This window comes from Crinia signifera, chromosome 6 (assembly GCF_055691185.1).
Source record: "Crinia signifera chromosome 6, ASM5569118v1, whole genome shotgun sequence".
NCBI lineage: Eukaryota > Metazoa > Chordata > Amphibia > Anura > Myobatrachidae > Crinia > Crinia signifera.
Window position 1 is genome coordinate 222,874,078 of NC_139222.1, and position 20,522 is coordinate 222,894,599.

The 20,522-nt window shown below is 45.9% G+C and overlaps 2 protein-coding genes across 10 annotated transcripts in view; one reads left to right on the forward strand and one right to left on the reverse strand.

Moving 5' to 3' along the window:
* The window catches only part of MYPN (myopalladin), a 264,901-nt gene that overhangs the window by 65,411 nt on the left and 178,968 nt on the right, over nt 1–20,522 (reverse strand). The gene's annotated exons all lie outside the window — the stretch shown is intronic.
* Nucleotides 1–20,522, forward strand: part of HERC4 (HECT and RLD domain containing E3 ubiquitin protein ligase 4) — a 303,379-nt gene that overhangs the window by 28,377 nt on the left and 254,480 nt on the right. The window lies entirely within an intron of this gene.

Here is a 20,522-nt window from a genome sequence, read left to right on the forward strand (position 1 = left end):
AAATGTGGTTCAGCGCCCTTTACTCAATTGATAGTCCATACGTCATTTCTCCAAGATAACAATTTATTAAAATCTTCAAAGTTTGATTGACCGTCTGGCCGTACAACAGGGATTCTGTTGTACGGCCAGACGGTCAATCAAACTTTGAAGATTTTAATAAATTGTTATCTTGGAGAAATGACGTATGGACTATCAATTGAGTAAAGGGCGCTGAACCACATTTGGGAAGTGTATGTTGTATGTAAGTTACCCGGCCCTCGGGTAACATTGTGGTATAGCAGCCTCAGTACATATTGTTAAAAGAAAGTTCTTCTGTTTGATATTGTTAAGCGCGTCGTGGAGTATTGTGTTATATATATATATATATATATATATATATATATATTATGATATGTGATATGAAGTGGCACTCGGAGTCTGAGAAGCAAAAAACTTCTGTATTTCAAAAATCACAGGTTTTATACAGAAGTTTTTTGCTACTCAGACACTTCCTATCCTGCATACACGTGTTAAACCCTTGAAGAGGGCACCGGGGCAGCTGGATTTAAACGAAGAAGTGCCATATATACACATATATACACACCCATCTTTAATGCGTTAGTTTTATCAAGGATGATGCATTGTGGTCTCACACATCCAGAGAAGGAGAAAGTCCAGGGATTCATCTTATCTGATGACTATGTGATTTTTCCATCTGACCATGTGTACTGACCATGTATACTGGCCATGTGTACTGGCATTTACATATCCTTCATTTTGGTCATTCTTGTAGATCAGTGGTTCTCAAACTCAGTCCTTAGGACCCCACCAGGTCACCCAGGAGGTGATGTGCTGCTGCTTACCATCTTACCGTTGTAAAATTACTTCTCATCCCCCATCAAATATAGCACCCTAGTCACAGGTAAAACTTCCCCAGCATTATATACCCTCACCTCTCTAGTGGCAATAGATCTCAGTCTCAGGTCAATGGGCCTCCCACTGTTTAGTGCTCCCCTCCCCATGTGTCACTATGGGCAGTATTCAATGAGAAAAATTCTCTGTGTTTTATGGAGAATTTGTGCTTTGTTCGCCTTGGACGGAGCATTTTGCTCTCCAAAAGCGAGCAACCCTATTCAATGTGAAATATTCTCCGTCTTTCTAAGTGATTTTCTCCGTCTCTCTCCGTGTAGAAATTCTCCATCTTTTGATGGAGATCTGGAAGGTGAACTTTTAAACTAAAAGGTTTTTTTTTTTTTTATTTTGGTGTCAAAAAATCAGGTTTTTTTTTCTGTGAAGGGGCATGTTATTTTTATTCATGTGCTTATAGCACATGAATATATATTTAATTAAAAAAAAATTTTTTTTATTTTTTTACACAGTGCAGCCAGCAGGGGGCCAGAGCGCTCGAGCCGCTCATTAGATATTCATATATTCACTGCACCCGATCGTTAATATGCACGATCGGGTGCAGTGAATACTGGGTCCCCCGCTGGCTATAGGGGGGGGCAGCCTGTGCTGCCTGGGTCCAGGGGAGCCCACCTCCCCTCCACATTCCTCTGGAGCAGCCAGGGAGACTTTAATCTCTCTGGCTGCTTCCGTCCCCTGGCTCCCTGCCGCGGACGCTTGTCCGCTGCAGGGGTTAAGACTCACCGCGAGTGGCGGCGAGTCTTAAATACATTGAATAGTGGGAGCAGGAGGCTCCGGAACAGGGAGAATCTCCGCTAAAACACGGAGAGTGCATGGAGAGCGAAATAAAACGCTCTCCATGCACGGAGAACTTTCTCATTGAATACTGCCCTATGTGTGTAATCTTTGTATATCAATATATAATCTTCACTCCCTAGCTCAGTGGTTCCCAAACTGTGTGCCTTGGCACCCTGGGGTGCCCCAGGACACTTGCAGGGGTGCCTTGGGTTGGTGGACCAGGATCAATTCATATTATTTATGGTCTATGTACCAGGTAAAACCAGTGCTTGTTGCTGCCAATCATAACATATGTGGACAAACGAAGCAATTCCTGTCCCTCACCAGATAACTGTGACATATAAACACAATGCACGTCATTTAATATTTTTTTCTGAATTTCTCGATAAAAAGCATTTGGCCTAGGGGTGCCTTGAAAATATTTTCATGCTCTAGGGCAGTGGTGTCAAACTCAAATTCATCGGGGGCCGCATCAGCAGTTTGGTCACCCTCAAAGGGCCGGTCCCCCAAAAAGTACAAATGACAGAAAACTTGTACAAGGTGTACTTTAAAGCAGTATGAAACAGGACATGCATATAACAATAATGCGATTACAAAAATGGTGGGCCATCAAACACTATGCTGCAGAAATTTAATTCCACATCCAGTATTAATTATATTGAGGTGCAGAGTTCAGTGGTAGACAGGGACAGAAGGTACAGAGCTGCCTTAGGGATGCTAGAGGAGGTGACACCATTTTGGGAAAGACATTTTAATGTGGGCTAGCAAGATAGACACGCAGTGACTAGAGGAGAGCATGGCCTGGTGTGTAAATGTCACCCTCAGTGACAGAGATCCCCACGTACAGCGACCAGCCCGAGCTATACACTACTAACCTATTTCAGTCAACCGCCTCGCACACACGGTTACCGCTACTACCAGCAGTCCAGCACGGATCGCCAGCTGCGTGACGTCCCAGTCCCAGCAACCAACCCCGCAGCTCCGGTGAGCGAGCGAGTGCGCGCGGGGTGGGGGGTGGGTGAGAGGAGGTGGCCTAGGTGGCTTTTCGACTAGCCTATCCCTCCTCCTAACCTCTTTTGATCCTCCTATCCTGCCTCCATTCCTACTTATCCTATTGTATTTCGTTCGTCCACCCACCTATTTTTAGTATGTTTACTCTTATGAGCAGGGCCCTCCTTCCTCACGTACTCACCCTACCTCATTACCTCACCTGTGCTCCTGTCCTGTTCTTCCCTTCCTCTACTTCATCTTCGGTCTCCTTGACCATTTTGACACCTACTTCTGAACTGATGCTGATTTTAGTTCTACCAGCTATACCCCTATTTATACTGTATCTTTCTACACACCCTGTACGTTACCTTGTAATTTTTTTTTTGCTATGTACGGCGCTGCGGACACTTTGTGGCGCCTTATAAATAAACTTACTACTACTACTACTACTAGGTAGGAGCTGGGTCACACCGCCCCTGCGTGCTATCTCCTCGCGCGGGCCACATGACGAGGTCTGGCGGGCCGGATTTGGCCGGCGGGCCTTGTGTTTGACACCCGTGCTCTAGGGTGTCGTGATTCAAAACAGTTTGGGAACCACTGCCCTAGCTAGTGATGATCACCCCTCTTACCACACCCCTGTGAGGCCTCAGCTTTCACCATATTGCATATAGCATAACAGAGGGAGGGGCAGGGAGTCCCTCCACAGTGCTGCTGCTGATCATTGCACTTGCAGAGATCAGCATAGTCATGCTCCTATCACTTTTATAGTGCCCACACATGGTACGTTTTGTGCTTCATGCATTTTGTACTAGAACGCATCACATCTAGACTGCGCATTGCAAGCCAAAAGAAACACGCTGTGATGTGAACTGCATGAGATGCATTTTAAATTAAAAAGTTCAAAACTCATCTGACTATCACACCCTGTGTGGGCAACTTTCGTTCCAAGGCATGCACCCCGGAATGGCATTCTGGGATGAGATTCCGGGATGATGTTGGTGATCAGAGACAGCGGATCACTCCGAGGATGCTGATGCAGGAAGAAATCATGCAAAGAACTAATTCTCCCATACAGAGGGAAGACACAGCGAGGCTTGCTGGCCGTTTGTGATGCAACCATGGCAGGTAACGGACTCCTGGCTGTGGTTGTACAGTGCCAGGCAAGTGATTAATGGACAAAGGACATTTTAAACTGATAAGTTATGTTTCAAATTCATAAAAAAACAGACGGCAAAATAAATAAAGCAAATTTATAGAAAATGTAACACTCAAAGTGGTACTATCAAGCAATTTCACACATGCTCACCACCTCATAAGGTTCCAAGCAGAAATGTGTCTCCTGCAGCATGCACGAATAGAGCAACAATAGAATTGCTCTGTACAGGAGCCCATTAGTAACAGCCATCGGGAGAACAATTGAATTGCCCCAAAAGACAGTGCTCATGACAAGAGGCGGATCCAGAACAGGTGACAGGGGGCGCCATGACAGGGGAAAAGGAGGCATGAGTTTAAGTGGGTGTGACCTCACAATAATGGGCCTGGCCTCAAAAAGGAATGTCGTATTTGTATGGTGATGCCTTGGAAAGGCAGAGGAGGCCAGGAAAAAGAGAGCGATGATAGGATAGTGGATGCAGGGGAGAGGCAGTGGGTGACGGGGAAAGATAGTGGGAGATGGAAAGGTAGTGGTTGACACCAGGGAATGGGTGACAGAGGGAGGCAGTGGATAATGCCAGGGGGACGGAGTGGGTGATGTAGAGGATGACAGGAAGAGGCAGGGGTGACAAGAAGAGGCAGTGGGTAACAGGGAAAGACCGTGTGTGACTGGGGAGACAGTAAATGACAGCTATGAATTGGCTGCAGGGAGACACAAGTTTACTTACTGTTAGCTTGGGGATGGGTCCAAGTCAATTCATATGCACTAAGGTGTCGTTTGCAATGAGGATTTAATTGCAAATGATTGACAGAAAGTGACTGGAGGCGTGAATGGAGAGTTTATGGGGAGTGGTTAGGAAATGCAGACATGTCAAAGCTGTTTTTGCGGGTGTGTATCTGCTGATGGCTGAAGACGCCTTTGGCTTAGCTTATCCCGATTTTAAACAGGCGAAAGTTAGGAGGTATGACACTGTGCTTATGCAGATCTGTGATGTGTGGACCAAAGAATGTTGTAGTCGCAGGGCTATAAAGAGCTATGGAGAAGAAAGAGCAGGAATATTGGGGGTGATTCTAGTTTGATCGGTCCCCAGCTTATTCGCACCAGGGACTGATGTTTTGCCTCTGCACATGCACATATTAGCATTTGCGCATGTGCAGGGCTGCTCTGCGGACTCTTTCAGTGACTTGCACAGTCGTCGAGGTGTTCACAGAGGTAGGGGGGCAGAATGGAGGCGGGCAGGGGGCGCTCACATGAGGACGCCCTGCGTTTCCTAAACGTTCCCTAGTGCGTGCGCCTAGGATAATGCTGGGTGTCCCCATGCGAACACAGGGTGTCACCATGCGAACTCCGTTCTAGGAACCAGACGCTGCAAATATAGGTCAGTCAAGAAATGTATATTTGCGAACAGGGGAAAAAATAATTTGATGGTCGGTTAGTATTGACTGATTTCGTACCCATAGGCTCCACAGCGAATGGATGTTTACGCAAAACATCCATTTGCAATGCTGTAGGTTAAATTCGCACGGGGTGAGGGGGGGGGGGGGGGGTGTAATTCGCTCACCCGGCAGACGGCATAAGATGGCTTGCTAAGCAGCAAATTTAGGCTGCTTAGCAAATCAACCAGAATCAGGGCATTGTGCTCAGTTTAATCATTTGTAAAGCCAGATTATTCCAATAATCATATGTCTAACATTGGGCAGGTCGTAAGCTTGTATACCAGTCTGGCGGTGCTCCCAAAAAGTTTAATATAGGAAATAAAAAAATGGTCAGAATAAGGCCCCATTTTCGATGGTGGGGGTCTGCGCATGTGCATATGCATGTGCAGACCCCCCTGTGTTAGTATTCGCATGGGCAGGGGAGGGGAGCTGTCAAGGGGTAGCATCAGGGGAAGCCCAGCTTTTTATGGAACACACTGGGTGATCCCCTGAGAATGCAGGCGTGGTGTTGCCTGCTCGGGGCCGGCGGCTGATGTCACATGATGTCAGCACCTGCCCCATTTCGGCGACCTGTGGCTGAAATAAAAGTCATTTTAGATGATTTCTATTTCTGATGGAGAGAAAAATCATTTGATGGTTGGAAAATGGAATGCTCTCTCTCCCTTTCGTCCGCATATGAGGGGATGTGTTCACGTATACATCCCCTCGCATGCTAGTGGCAGTGGGGGGGGGGGGGGTTGGCAGGGTGTCAAGCGGCGCTGACCTGTTCGCTAGGCTGCGAGTATACACAGCCTAGCACACAGGTCGAATCAGGCCCAATGTATCCCGAGTCCCCAAAAAAATGGGTTATATTTAGAGTTCTCTGTTCATTGGAATTTTATACTTAGGTCTTGTCCACTCAACAGAGAATTCTAAATATTGGCCATTTTTGGGACTCTGGATACATTGTACGGCCATAAATATATAAAACAGGTTTAGTGTATAAATACACAAATTGAGGAGATCCCTTCACCGGCGCACACCAAAAGGAGAAAAAGGAATGTTACGTCCCTAGAGAATGGACTACGTTCCTCTTCTCCGCCTCTGAATCGGGGATAGGGTCACTGATCCCGAATTTTCCCCTTTTAGCTTATTTTCGGGCACTTTCTTGTCTTTTCCCTGTATCAGAAAGATCTGCTCCCTCGGTGTTACCCGTGGGTTAAGCAGGCCAGGAGACAATGCACAGATAGAAAATCCAATAGTGAAGTATGTTCTTTTTTATTTCAATAATCCAACAAATAAAACATGTGTACACAAAACGATATAACACACCAATAAAATGGGCCAAAAAAGAGCTGGTACGGATACAAGTGGATAATTACCCTTTGGGTCGAGAACTGAGGTTAGGCAGCTCTCTTAGATCGCATAAATGTCCAAGGAAACACTCCAGGTCCCTCCGACGCGTTTCCACCTCTTACTGAGGTCTTTTTCAACTCCTTGGAAAAGACCTCAGTAAGAGGTGGAAACGCGTCGGAGGGACCTTGAAAGCTACTTGTGGGGTATACAACGTGGTCATCTTTACCTGGATCCCTGGAGCTCGAGAAGGGTTACCGGTACCCACCTGGAGTGTTTCCTTGGACATTTATGCGATCTAAGAGAGCTGCCTAACCTCAGTTCTCGACCCAAAGGGTAATTATCCACTTGTATCCGTACTGTTAGGTTTTGGGTGTGACCCCACCGCCGGGACTGCTGTTTAGGACAGCCACGGCCAAACCCTATACTACCTCTGTTGTACCCCCCAGGCTGGGTGACCGACTCCTGCAGGTGTTACTAGGCTTCGCCTGTAGCCGCCACGTTTGAATGGGTAGGTTAAGCCCACCCAAGCTCCGGTGCAGCCAGGTGTTATGAAAGGACAAGGAGCCGGGGACCCCCCTAGGGTACGGTCAAGAGGAGAGCTGACTGAGGGCCTAACTAAAATTATAAAACGGCGACTTGCCGAGCCCTGGCTAACGCAACTAAGCGCCCGCGACCTGGTCGCCACAACCCGCGACAACCGTCGCCCAGGGAACCACACAAAATATGAGACACAATACCAAAGTATACAAGGAGCAGAAGGGACTGGAAAACCCCAGAAAAACTGGGAGACAAGGGGAGAGAATGAGTGGGAAGCAATGGGCCTTCCCAACATAAATGACCTGCCAATGCGGCAGACAGAGAACACAGGTAATGAGTAAGGTAATGACAATAAAGAAGGAGTGAATGAAACTACCCCAGAGGGGCAACTCACGACACAGGGGGGACCAATGGAAGAGAAGACCACGAAGGAGCCGCTGGGAACAGCAGGGAAACGGACCGGAGAACAGCAGACAGATAGGTCCAAACAGGAGCTATCACCGGCGAGGACTGCAGGGCTGGCTTCCTAGATAAGAAGGCTAGGAGCCAATGAGGATGGAGGCCTGAGTCCCGCCTGTCCTAACGAGTCCTTTCCGACACCTGCGGCTTGTTGAATTTCGCGGCTTTCCTCTCTGCCTAGCAGCGTCTGCCGTTGCTAAGCAACGGCGCTGCCGCGTCTCAGGCGCTGAGAGACGCGAGGAGGGAGGACGGGCGTCGCGCTCCGACGCTGCGTCCTCCGGCGTCCCTGGTTGCTAGGCAACCGGACGTCAGAGCCGGAAGGACAGGCGGCTAAGCGTACATGCCGCTCTGTCCTTCCAGAAGCGCTCCCACGGCGCCTAACAGTACCCCCCCCTTGAGGAGGGGTTAAAGAACCCCGAAGCCTTGCTTTCTGAGGGAAATCACGAAAGAAGCTTGCTTTGAGGCGTGGGGCGTGTAGATCCCTATCGGGAACCCATGACCTCTCTTCCGGGCCGTATCCTTTCCAATGGACAAGGAAACATAAAGAACCTCGAGAGACCTTGCAATCCAAGATTTTTTCCACAAGAAATTCTGACTGTCCATGGACATTAACAGGTGGTTTACCCAGGTCTGCCTTTCGAGGAAATTTCCTAGACGTGAAAACGGGCTTGAGCAGAGAGGAATGAAAAGTATTGGCTATCTTTAAAGCCCTAGGAATTTGTAACCGAAAGGCTACAGGATTAACTCTCTTAACAATGGCAAATGGACCAATAAATTTTGGACCAAATTTAGAAGTTCCTTGTCGCAATCTGATGTTCCGAGTAGACAACCAGACTTTATCGCCTACTTTAAAGTTGCATGGTCGTCTTGACCGGTCAGAAAATTTTTTTTCCTGAAGGGCAGCCCTCTTAAGAGCGTCGTGTACCTCCTTCCAAATGACCTTTAAACGGGCAGTAGTGGAAGAGCGAACTACTGATCCCTCTGGAGCCAGAGCAGTGGCTTTAGGGTGAAAGCCATAATTGGCTACAAAAGGTGAAGTCCGGGTTGCCGAGTGATAGGAGTTGTTATATGCGAACTCGGCAACGGGGAGGAACTCCGACCAGTCATTCTGAGCTTTGGACACAAAAAGGCGCAGATATTGCTTCAAGGATTGATTAAGGCGTTCCGTCTGCCCATTGGATTGGGGATGATAAGCGGAAGTTAAACTCAACTTGATCTTTAATGCATTGCAAAAAAGTTTCCAAAACCGGGCAATAAACTGCGGACCTCGATCAGAAACTATATCGGTTGGAAGACCATGAAGTTTGAAAACATGAGCTAAAAACAATTTGGCCAACTTATTGGCTGATGGCAACTGGGGCAAAGGAACAAAGTGGGCCATCTTACTGAACCTGTCAATAATCACCCATACTACTTGAAAACCTGATGATAGGGGTAGGTCGACCACAAAATCCATGGCAATATGTGACCATGGTCTGGAGGGAATTGCCAAGGGGATAAGTTGTCCTGTGGGCGACACTCTAGGAATCTTGTGTCTAGCACAATCGGGACAAGACTGGATATACTCCTTGGTATCTGGAACCATGCTCGGCCACCAGACGCATCGGGAGAGAAGATCAAGTGTCTTCTTGACGCCGGAATGCCCTGCAATCTGGCTGTCATGGAACTCCTCTAAGACCCGTTTTCTCAAGGACTGCGGCACAAATAAATGGCCGAGAGGCATCTGTCTGGGTGCCTGACCCTGGACCTGCAGAAGTAGATCCTTGAGGGTCTGAGTAATGCCAAAATGGATAATTGATGCCGGAAGAATGGGCCGAGGAGATTCCCGCAAACCTTGTTTGGGTAAGAAACTCCGAGACAATGCGTCTGCTCTTACATTTTTAGACCCGGGACGGTAAGAGATAATAAAGTTAAAACGTGTAAAGAATAATGCCCACCGGGCTTGTCGGGCATTCAGACGCTTAGCTGATTCCAGGTATTGTAAATTTTTGTGGTCTGTGATAACCAGAATCTGATGGTTGGCCCCTTCCAACCAATGCCTCCATTCCTCGAATGCCCATTTTATGGCCAACAATTCCCGGTTCCCGACGTCATAGTTCATCTCTGCAGTAGAGAATTTTCGAGACATGTAGGCGCAAGGAAAAAAAAATAAGGACTCAGGATCCTGTTGAGACAGGACTGCCCCTGCCCCTACCTCAGAAGCGTCAACTTCAACGACAAACGGTAGTTGGGGATCGGGATGTCTTAAAATGGGAGCGGACACAAAAGCTTGTTTTAAGGCCCGGAATGCCTCTTCTGCCTGGGGAGGCCACTGGGACGGATCTGCTTCCTTTTTTGTGAGCGCCACTATGGGAGCTACCACATCAGAAAAAGAGCGGATAAACCGCCTATAGTAATTTGCAAACCCTAAAAATCTTTGGACAGCTTTAAGGGTCGTGGGCTTGACCCAATCTAAAACTGCTTGCAGTTTTTTGGGTTCCATATAGAAGCCTTCCGAGGAAATCACGTATCCTAAAAAGGATACCTTAGTAACTTCGAATTCGCACTTCTCAGGCTTAGCAAAGAGACGATGTTCTCTAAGCCTTTGAAGAATTAACCTGACCTGATGGCGATGTTCTTCCAACGAGCTGGAGTAGATCAAAATGTCGTCTAAATAGACCACAGCGAAGACTCCCAAGAAATCTCTAAGAATGTCATTGATGAAATCTTGGAAGACCGCTGGTGCGTTGGACAAGCCGAATGGCATTACGAGATATTCGTAGTGCCCTGTTTGGGTACTAAAGGCAGTCTTCCATTCGTCTCCCGCTTTTATGCGGACAAGGTTGTAGGCACCGCGCAGGTCGATCTTAGAAAAGATCTTAGCGGTGCGAAGCTGGTCAAACAACACAGATATTAATGGTAATGGATACGTGTTTTTTACCGTTATCTTGTTGAGTGCCCTGTAATCTATACAGGGTCTTAAGGAGCCATCTTTTTTGGAAACAAAAAAGAACCCTGCACTTAAGGGAGACTTTGAGGGCCGAATAAAGCCTTTAGCCAAATTTTCTTGAATATAGGTATTCATGGACTGCGTCTCAGGTCCAGACAAGGAATAAAGTCTGGCTTTGGGAAATTGTGCCTTGGGAATTAGCTCAATGGCGCAATCGTATGTGCGATGAGGGGGTAAGACCTCAGCTTCGCCTTTAGAAAAGACATCCTGGAAGTCAGCGTAGGCCGCTGGAATCCCCTCCACAGAAACCATTGCCCCAAGTATAGGCTGCCCTAGACAATGACTGGAGCAATGATTACTCCAACGAGTTATTTCCCCTGCCTGCCAGTCAATCTGTGGGTTATGAACCCGGAGCCAGGGGTGACCCAGAACGATCGGCACAGTAGCGCATGAGATAAGAAAGAAAGAAATTTTTTCTGTATGAAAAATGCCCACACGTAGGGAAACTGGCGGGGTCTGATGGCGGACCACTCCGTTGACCAACGGGCTGCCGTCCAGGCCTCGCATTATTACAGGTTTTTTTAGAGGGAGCAGGGGAATGGCCAGTCTTTCAGCCAGCTGAATATCTAAAAAATTCCCAGCTGCCCCGCTATCAATAAATGCAGTAACAGACATCTTCACCTCTACACCCTGAATCTCAGTAGGGACTAATAATGCATTGTGAGGGGAAATAAGAAGAGAACCAAAGTGAATCCCCTCTGCATTCACTTGGTTTTGGCGTTTCCCGACTTGTTGGGACAAGCGCGGAGGAAATGCCCTTTGCTCCCGCAATAAATGCATAACCCGGCATTCATCCGGCGAGCTCTCTCATCTGGGGTGATGCGGTAAGCACCAATTTGCATTGGTTCTTCTTCGTCCTCTGAGGGTACAAAGCCGAGGGAAGTAGGCCTCAAACTGGGTCCTCTCTCAGACCTGCGTTCCCTAAGACGCCGATCAATTTTAATCGATAACTCCATGAGTTTATCAAGGGATCCCGGGACAGGATACTGGATAAGGCTATCCTTAATGGCTTCAGAAAGCCCTAGCCTGAATTGGCTACGTAATGCTGGGTCATTCCAGCCACAGTCATTCGACCACCGTCGGAATTCTGTGCAGTATGCTTCTGCAGGGTTCCGGCCCTGTCTGAGAGAGCGCAGATGACTCTCGGCAGACGCCTCTCTATCAGGGTCATCATATAGAAGTCCTAATGATTTAAAGAAAGCATCCACCGACGCCAAGGCGGGATTATCAGACTTTAACCCAAAAGCCCAAGTCTGGGGATCCCCCTGAAGCAAAGACATAATTAAACCAACTTGCTGCAATTCAGAGCCGGATGACCGGGGTCGCAGTTTGAAATAAAGCTTACAACTTTCTCTAAAATTAAAGAAATCCTTCCGGTTACCCGAAAACCGGTCTGGAAGATTAATTTTGGGTTCTACCAGAACCGGCGGATTTCCTCGTACACCCTCCTCCTGGGTTTTCATCCTAAGAGATAAATTTTGAACCATCTGCGTTAAACCTTGTAATTGACTGGCAAATGCCTGAGCCTGACCCTCAGGAGTAGGATTCATCTTAATAACAGATCCACTCCAGAGACAACAAAGATATACACACCCAAAATGCTATCTGTCCAGAAAAACGGGAGAATAAGAAAGGGGAAGGGAGAGAGGGGAAAAAAAAAAAAAAAATTTTTTTTTTTTTTTTTTTTTGTATGGCCGGTGATAATGTTAGGTTTTGGGTGTGACCCCACCGCCGGGACTGCTGTTTAGGACAGCCACGGCCAAACCCTATACTACCTCTGTTGTACCCCCCAGGCTGGGTGACCGACTCCTGCAGGTGTTACTAGGCTTCGCCTGTAGCCGCCACGTTTGAATGGGTAGGTTAAGCCCACCCAAGCTCCGGTGCAGCCAGGTGTTATGAAAGGACAAGGAGCCGGGGACCCCCCTAGGGTACGGTCAAGAGGAGAGCTGACTGAGGGCCTAACTAAAATTATAAAACGGCGACTTGCCGAGCCCTGGCTAACGCAACTAAGCGCCCGCGACCTGGTCGCCACAACCCGCGACAACCGTCGCCCAGGGAACCACACAAAATATGAGACACAATACCAAAGTATACAAGGAGCAGAAGGGACTGGAAAACCCCAGAAAAACTGGGAGACAAGGGGAGAGAATGAGTGGGAAGCAATGGGCCTTCCCAACATAAATGACCTGCCAATGCGGCAGACAGAGAACACAGGTAATGAGTAAGGTAATGACAATAAAGAAGGAGTGAATGAAACTACCCCAGAGGGGCAACTCACGACACAGGGGGGACCAATGGAAGAGAAGACCACGAAGGAGCCGCTGGGAACAGCAGGGAAACGGACCGGAGAACAGCAGACAGATAGGTCCAAACAGGAGCTATCACCGGCGAGGACTGCAGGGCTGGCTTCCTAGATAAGAAGGCTAGGAGCCAATGAGGATGGAGGCCTGAGTCCCGCCTGTCCTAACGAGTCCTTTCCGACACCTGCGGCTTGTTGAATTTCGCGGCTTTCCTCTCTGCCTAGCAGCGTCTGCCGTTGCTAAGCAACGGCGCTGCCGCGTCTCAGGCGCTGAGAGACGCGAGGAGGGAGGACGGGCGTCGCGCTCCGACGCTGCGTCCTCCGGCGTCCCTGGTTGCTAGGCAACCGGACGTCAGAGCCGGAAGGACAGGCGGCTAAGCGTACATGCCGCTCTGTCCTTCCAGAAGCGCTCCCACGGCGCCTAACACGTACCAGCTCTTTTTTGGCCCATTTTATTGGTGTGTTATATCGTTTTGTGTACACATGTTTTATTTGTTGGATTATTGAAATAAAAAAGAACATACTTCACTATTGGATTTTCTATCTGTGCATTGTCTCCTGGCCTGCTTAACCCACGGGTAACACCGAGGGAGCAGATCTTTCTGATACAGGGAAAAGACAAGAAAGTGCCCGAAAATAAGCTAAAAGGGGAAAATTCGGGATCAGTGACCCTATCCCCGATTCAGAGGCGGAGAAGAGGAACGTAGTCCATTCTCTAGGGACGTAACATTCCTTTTTCTCCTTTTGGTGTGCGCCGGTGAAGGGATCTCCTCAATTTGTGTATTTATACACTAAACCTGTTTTAGAATTATTGTGAGGTGTGGGGACACCTATGAGCTGATCCTATCTGTGGCTGCATACACATTTGCGCAGACAAGTTGGAGGTTTTCACAAATACTTCTTCCATGGCCATAAATATATGTTGCTGTTTCTGTATCTATACCTGTGTGTCATGTATGGTTTAGAATACCTGAATAAAAGATTTTAGATAAGTTAAACTTAAACTTAAGTTGTGCCCCAGCAAATAAGAGTTTATTTTCTCCCCCTTTTTTATTTACTATAAAGAGCTATGCCAGGCCTTGGTACTTTTCAGGGTGTGGCCTAAATGTGGGTGCTGCACACAGAACAGAGGAGCGCCATCAGTTCCTCAATCAGGGAGAGAATTCCGGTTAACTGCATCCCCAGCACTGGCAGAGGAGACTGATACTGCTCAACGACAGCAGCCTACCTGGCCCTACTGCAGCCCAGCTGATGCTGCTGATGGGTAACTCTGGGCATCCCTGATAACAGGAGGTGACTCTATTTACATAAGATGCCTCCTACAACATTTGTAATATTGTCGCACAGCCGCTGTGTATAAAGACGCAGTAGTGATGGCAATAGCATCTATCTCTGAATCAGCCTCATTATGCGATGGGCACTAGAAGGGATATGTGTTTTAGGCTAAAATATTTTATGGTATACACAAATGTGTCAAAATATTCCCCTGTGGTTGGCTGCCAGGGCATATGGAAACGCATAGCTCAGGAGCCACAGGTTGCTTTTCTGTAATATACAGTAGGCGGACTACAGGTTTCCATATAGCAGCAAAACAAGTGTCTATACGTAAAAGTAATTATAGCAATAAGTGCGCTGAAATATTCACGGTCTGACAGACTGCTGCATCTGCATCATCAAGAGACAGAACTCTAATAAATCGCACTCTGCTGCAATTAGATACTAATTGAAATATGAAAAGCATGAAGTCTTCAAATAACATCTCTGCGTACTATAATACTGCTGTACCAATCCGTCAAACCAATACGAAGGCTGGTTCTGGGCTTTGCAGAAAGGAAGCATAAGGAATTAATAGATATATAAATATTTATGCCATAGGTGCAAACATATTATGCATTTACGTTACATTGTATTCCTATATTGACAATGTGTCCATGTTTGATTTCCTGTAATTTTGTTCACTGTGGGAAGAATGCATGCAGGTGGGTGGAGCCTGTCTGCTGGGACATAATTGAGTGGGCAATAAATAGTGTTTATTGCCTTATGGAACATAACAGATCATTTACACAGAGGTTGCATCTTTTGGGTAGTACTGTTATTGGGGAGTTCTACTATTCAGCTTCAACAATTAACTATGATTACTGGAGTATCCTTTGGAATTTCCTGGAATGGATATGTAAATGATGCCCTCTTTGTGTGCCTTTCGATCAGGGCTGGGCAATTGTGGCCCTCCAGATGTTGAGGAACTACACATCCCAGGATGCTTTGCATTAGTTTTGCTATGTGGCCATGCTGAAACTGATGCAAGGCATGCTGGGATGTGTAGTTCCTCAACATCTGGAGGGCCGCAATTGCCCAGCCCTGCTTTAGATGCTACAATCCAGTTGGCAACTCTTGAGACGCAATCACACATCTGTGTGCGACTGAGTAGCCACTTCCAAGTCATCCCCAGGGAACACACAACACATTTTACACACATAGACCCTTATTCTGGTTCACTCAGGAACCCCCAACACATTTTACACACAGATGCCCTTATTCTGGTTCACTTGCAAGGGCAAATTTATTCTCAAATGGACAAAACCATGTGCACTGCAAGGGGCAGATGTAACATGTGCAGATTAAGGGTGAGTTATTTAGTTTCTGTGCAGGGAAAATACTGACTGCTTTATTTTTACACTGCAATAGAAATCTCACTTTTAAGTAAAACCCCACCCAAATCTAATTCTCTCTGCACAAGTTACATCCCCCCCCCCCTGCAGTGCACATGGTTTTGTCCATTTGAACATTTGAAAAGTAATTTCCTTTTGCGAGTGAACCAGAATAAGGGTCATAGTGAGTCTGAATTGTAGATTTGAATGTATGCTAAAATCACAGGCCGATAGTGCTGGGCAACATTTAAAAAACTAGACGTAGACCATTTGCATGAATATCAGCATTGCATATGAATCAGCCCCTGGTTCTCCTTCCTGATGTCAGCCTTTAGAGCAGCTATTGCACATATTCATGCATTGAACAGAGGAAGCATCTCCATCAATTACAAAGCATTGGAGTTTGGCAACCAGTGACTTCCTCTTGAATGGCTGTAACATCTTGTGACAACCCGTATAATAATTGATTATCCTGTACTGGCTATCATTTACACACACAAACACCTCACTATCTTTTTTTTTTTTTTAAATACCGCAGAACCTTCTTTAAAAAAGTATCTTTATATGGACATCATGTATCTCTCCAGTATGTGTACTGTACTCTATCTGGTAGTTGCTAAACTGTAGTGGGCTAAAGGACCTTCCACACATTTAGACCAAACCCACAGTGTATGCCTCCCAATCCTACTATAGAGTTCTAACACCCTTAGCAGAGACATCCCCCCACCGACATGACCTGTACACAGCGCCCTCTGGCTGAGTAATTGCACCTTGCAAAATAGAGGTAAGAATGAGAGATACTATCCAACACCAGGGCTTAAAAAGGATGCAATCCATGAACTGAATGAATAATGAACTGAATTAATAATGAATGAATATATATATATCACACACCTTTCAGCTGTCAAAAACATAATAATGTCAAATAATGACTTATTTTACTGATTAAATGAATCTTAGCTGCATAGAAGTACACACATTCTTTTGAGACACTACTAAACATGCAACAACGTGCTGCCTAAAACTAACTCTAACAGTGCCACCACACTGGAATTGTAAGAGAGCAGATATAGAAGAGATGTGACTGTAGTCTCTGAAATCAATTCAGAAAACTCTAGGCAGTTCTAAGTGTGATGTCTTCATATGCATGACATCAAACCCCCCCTTGTGCCTGCACTTGACGACTGATGTGTCTGCTCTTGTCAAGTAGAGAACCTTGGTATGTATAGTTCTCCTGCTGTTTGGAATCCAGGGTAGAGACAAACAGTCTCTAGTATTCCTCAACCTTCCTCTCACTCCAGATTAAGAAAGGATGTTTAGCTGGGAAAACATGATCCTTCTTCCCCAATTGTAAAATCAAGATGCAAGTCGGAAATCAAATCAAGTGTTATAGTTTCCTTGGGTCTAATGGATATTTCTAAACATTTGGAAAAGTACTCAGCCTCCAGACCCTAATTCCTATACATTCCCACTCAGGGTCTTTGTCATGACATACAGTAACCTTACTTGAATTGTTTGAACCATTTTCTTAATTTCAGAGACTTCAAATCTTCAGTGATTTGTGTAATTTTATACAGTACACTAATGCCCCTTTCAGACTGCACAAATTTACGGTATATTGCCGTTTTTTACCGTTTCAAAATGGTAATATGTGCAGTCTGAAAGGTCCAGAGTGAATTTACCATTTTAAAATAACCGGTATTTTAAAACGGTAAAAAAGCAGGGTCCTACACGTTTCAGAACCGTTTTTTTTTTGCAGTCTGAACGGGTCTAAAACGGTACCACGGCAGCAGTGAGCACTATTGGTCCCCAGTGCCTGCATATTTAATGAGCCGGCCGCTAAGTACATATGCGCATATGTAATTAGCCACTCAGTACATATGCGCATATGTAATGCACGGCCGGCTCGTTAAATATGCACTGCGCTGGCTCAGAGGGACCAGCGCAGAGGGGACCTGGCTCAGAGGGGACCCCTCCCCCATGTGTTTAAGAAAACCCCCATGCGCCGGTACCTCGTGCCCTATGATCCCGGCTGTCGGCTCCTGCTGCTTATAAAAAAAAGTGACTTTCGGAAAATGGCTGCCCCATAGGAAAGACTGTTTGAAAAAACTGTCTTTGGTATGGGGGCAGCCATTTTCCGAGTCACTTTTTTTTTTATAAGCAGCAGGAGTCTGCACAGCCGGGATCCGCAAGGCACGAGGTACCGGCTGCACGGGGGGCTTTCTTATACACATTGGGGGGGGGGGGGGGTGTTAGCCCCATTGGTTGGGGGGGTGTTAACTGTAACACGCTGCCACACAGCGTAAAGGCGTAAAGGGGGGGGGGGGGTTGCTGAAGACCGCACTGGCCTTGATCCTGTATATGGAAAGTTTCCAAAAACAGGTCTGCCAGTGTCAGAAAACGGCACTTAAACGGTAATATCCCGTTTAAGAGATGCAGTGTGAAAGGGGTTTTACCTGGCAGACCCGTTTTTAGAAAAATTTCAAAATACCTGGTCAAAGCCAGTTTTGCGGTCTGAAAGCAGCATAACTGGGAGTCTATGTGATGAAATCTACAAATTGTTGACCATTTCCACATTGACCGTTGCTTTTGTCGACCTTTTGTCTATGGCCCTTATTCAGATCTGATTGCAGTACAAATTTGTTCTCAAAATGGGCAAAACCATGTGCACTGCAGGTGGGCCAGGTGTAACATCTATAGAGAGAGTAAAGGCCCCCTTACACTTGTCAACTTATTGTCTCAACAAATTGAACCTGATTGACTCGAGATTTATCCTATGTGCAGGAGGTTCAATCTCTTCCAATCTCTTGGTTATACTCAATGGCACAGGATTGTGGATTGTGTCCTACACATCAGGCACATCAGATTTTGTCAGACGGCACATCAGATCTCCTCAGATAAATTGACTCAAATTGGATGAAATCTCACAAAATCTCACAAGTGTAAGGGGCCCTTTAGATTTGTGTGAGTTATTTTGTTTCTGTGCAGGGTTAATACTGGCTGCATTATTTTACACTGCAATTTAAATTTCAGTTTCAACACACCCCACTCAAATTTAACTCTCTCTGCACATGTTACATCTGCCCCACCTGCAGTGCACATGGTTTTGCCCATTTTGAATACAAAATTGTACTGCGCTCAGATCTGAATAAGGGCCTATGTCAACCATGTGCATGTTGACCATCTGGTATCTACCTATTGTCTGTGGACCCTTTATACAATAACCAAGTAGATGTCCATAGCAATGTTTGCTTTATATTCCAAGTGCTTTGTAAATTTAGACCACGACACTATGGGGATAGTGGCCAAGTAACTTTAATTTAGGAGCTTAGGAAATCCAGTACTGTGGTCTGAGTGACTGAAGTATTACACAGTAAAACATGATCACCATGTTTATCTTATGCCTAATCTAATAAAAGAAAACATATTTGATTGGTATACAGTTTCGCAATAAACCTTTCTATGTCCAGCTTACAGTACATGTAAAATGATGACACCGAAGTTTCACTGCCCGACAGGTGCTGTAGATAAGAACCCTGTTGTGGTCTTATGTGTCAATCATCATGTACCAGTTTCAAAGTTCTTAGATATCTGCGGTGGTTTTGTTATCTTTGGTTACATGTTAGTATAGTGTTATATCCAGAGAACAGCAAGCATTGCTTTTCTGTACTCCTATATTTGTGGTTTATTTATACACAGTTTTCTAGTATCAATTGTGACGTAGAGCAAAGCTTGTACTTATTTATGAAATACTTGTAGAGATGTGTGAGATGACTACAGATTGAAAAATGACTATGCAATATTGTATTTGGTACTTGTGTACTTTCATGGTGCCCTGTGCGTCTGTGTCCCCTTGCAGGGCTTGCTGCGCTCGCCCACGCTACGGGCTCGGTGGCTCGCCACGCTATCTAAAATCAACTCCATACCAACGTGGATGTTGGGGGTATGAACTATCTACGTTGGCATGGAGTTTACAGCCCCGCAGCTAGACACAGACGCACGGCACCATGCTGGCACTGTGAAACTACACAAGTACCTTGTATTTATACCGCATGTTTTTGATTACCTGTATGAATGAGACACATTTGGAGGCCTCCCACCATTTTGAGATATACTTTGGTAAAATATAAAAAGCAAGTTGACATTATTGTTTCTATCCTTTGCTTTTAATTTAATTTCACCTGATTTACTAAGAGAACATCTAGACCTAAAACAGACAATGCTTTCTACAAGAGCCGTTATAATTCATATATATATATATATATATATATATATATATATATATTAGATAGTGGGCCCACTGTTTGCCTATACATTGCACCTGAGTAGTGCATTCCCAGAGGAACTCAGTCAGCATATTTAAAACCTGTAAAAGCATTCAAATGCCAGATTTACTAAAACATAAACAGTCCACATGTTCCTTCTTTCTCACAATTAATTGAATCCACTGAGGCTGAATTGAGCAGCTATTTATTGGAAAAACTACATAGTTTCTTTCATTCAATGAGTTACTTTAAAAGTCAGAAGAGACTGCACTTTGTGTGACAGTTACAGTTGTGCACAGTACGCTTATGGGGTACGCTTATGGGAATGTTTCTGTCTACCCGCACATCTGCTCTCACTTCTTGGCTGCAGAGCCATTCCCAGGAGATGTGGGTGGGTGGACCATCATGGAGACATGGCAACCAACACATGCATTTCTGTGGTGCTCCCACTAACTATTCCTATGCTTAGTTTGATATTTGTCATTATCAAGGTGAACCACCAGTCTTTACTTGATACAGAAGATCTGTCTGAAAACAGGTGTATTTGGATTTACGTGGTCAATTCTACATACTGTACATTCTCTGAACTTTACCCATGATATCCCAGTTAGGCATTTTCAGTTTTGAGTGGAGATACAAATAAAATGCTTATTGGCTGTACAGTACTTGTGTGCATTGGTTCCAGAGCATCAGCAGGTTGGCATCACACCAGGGGGGTTATTCTCATT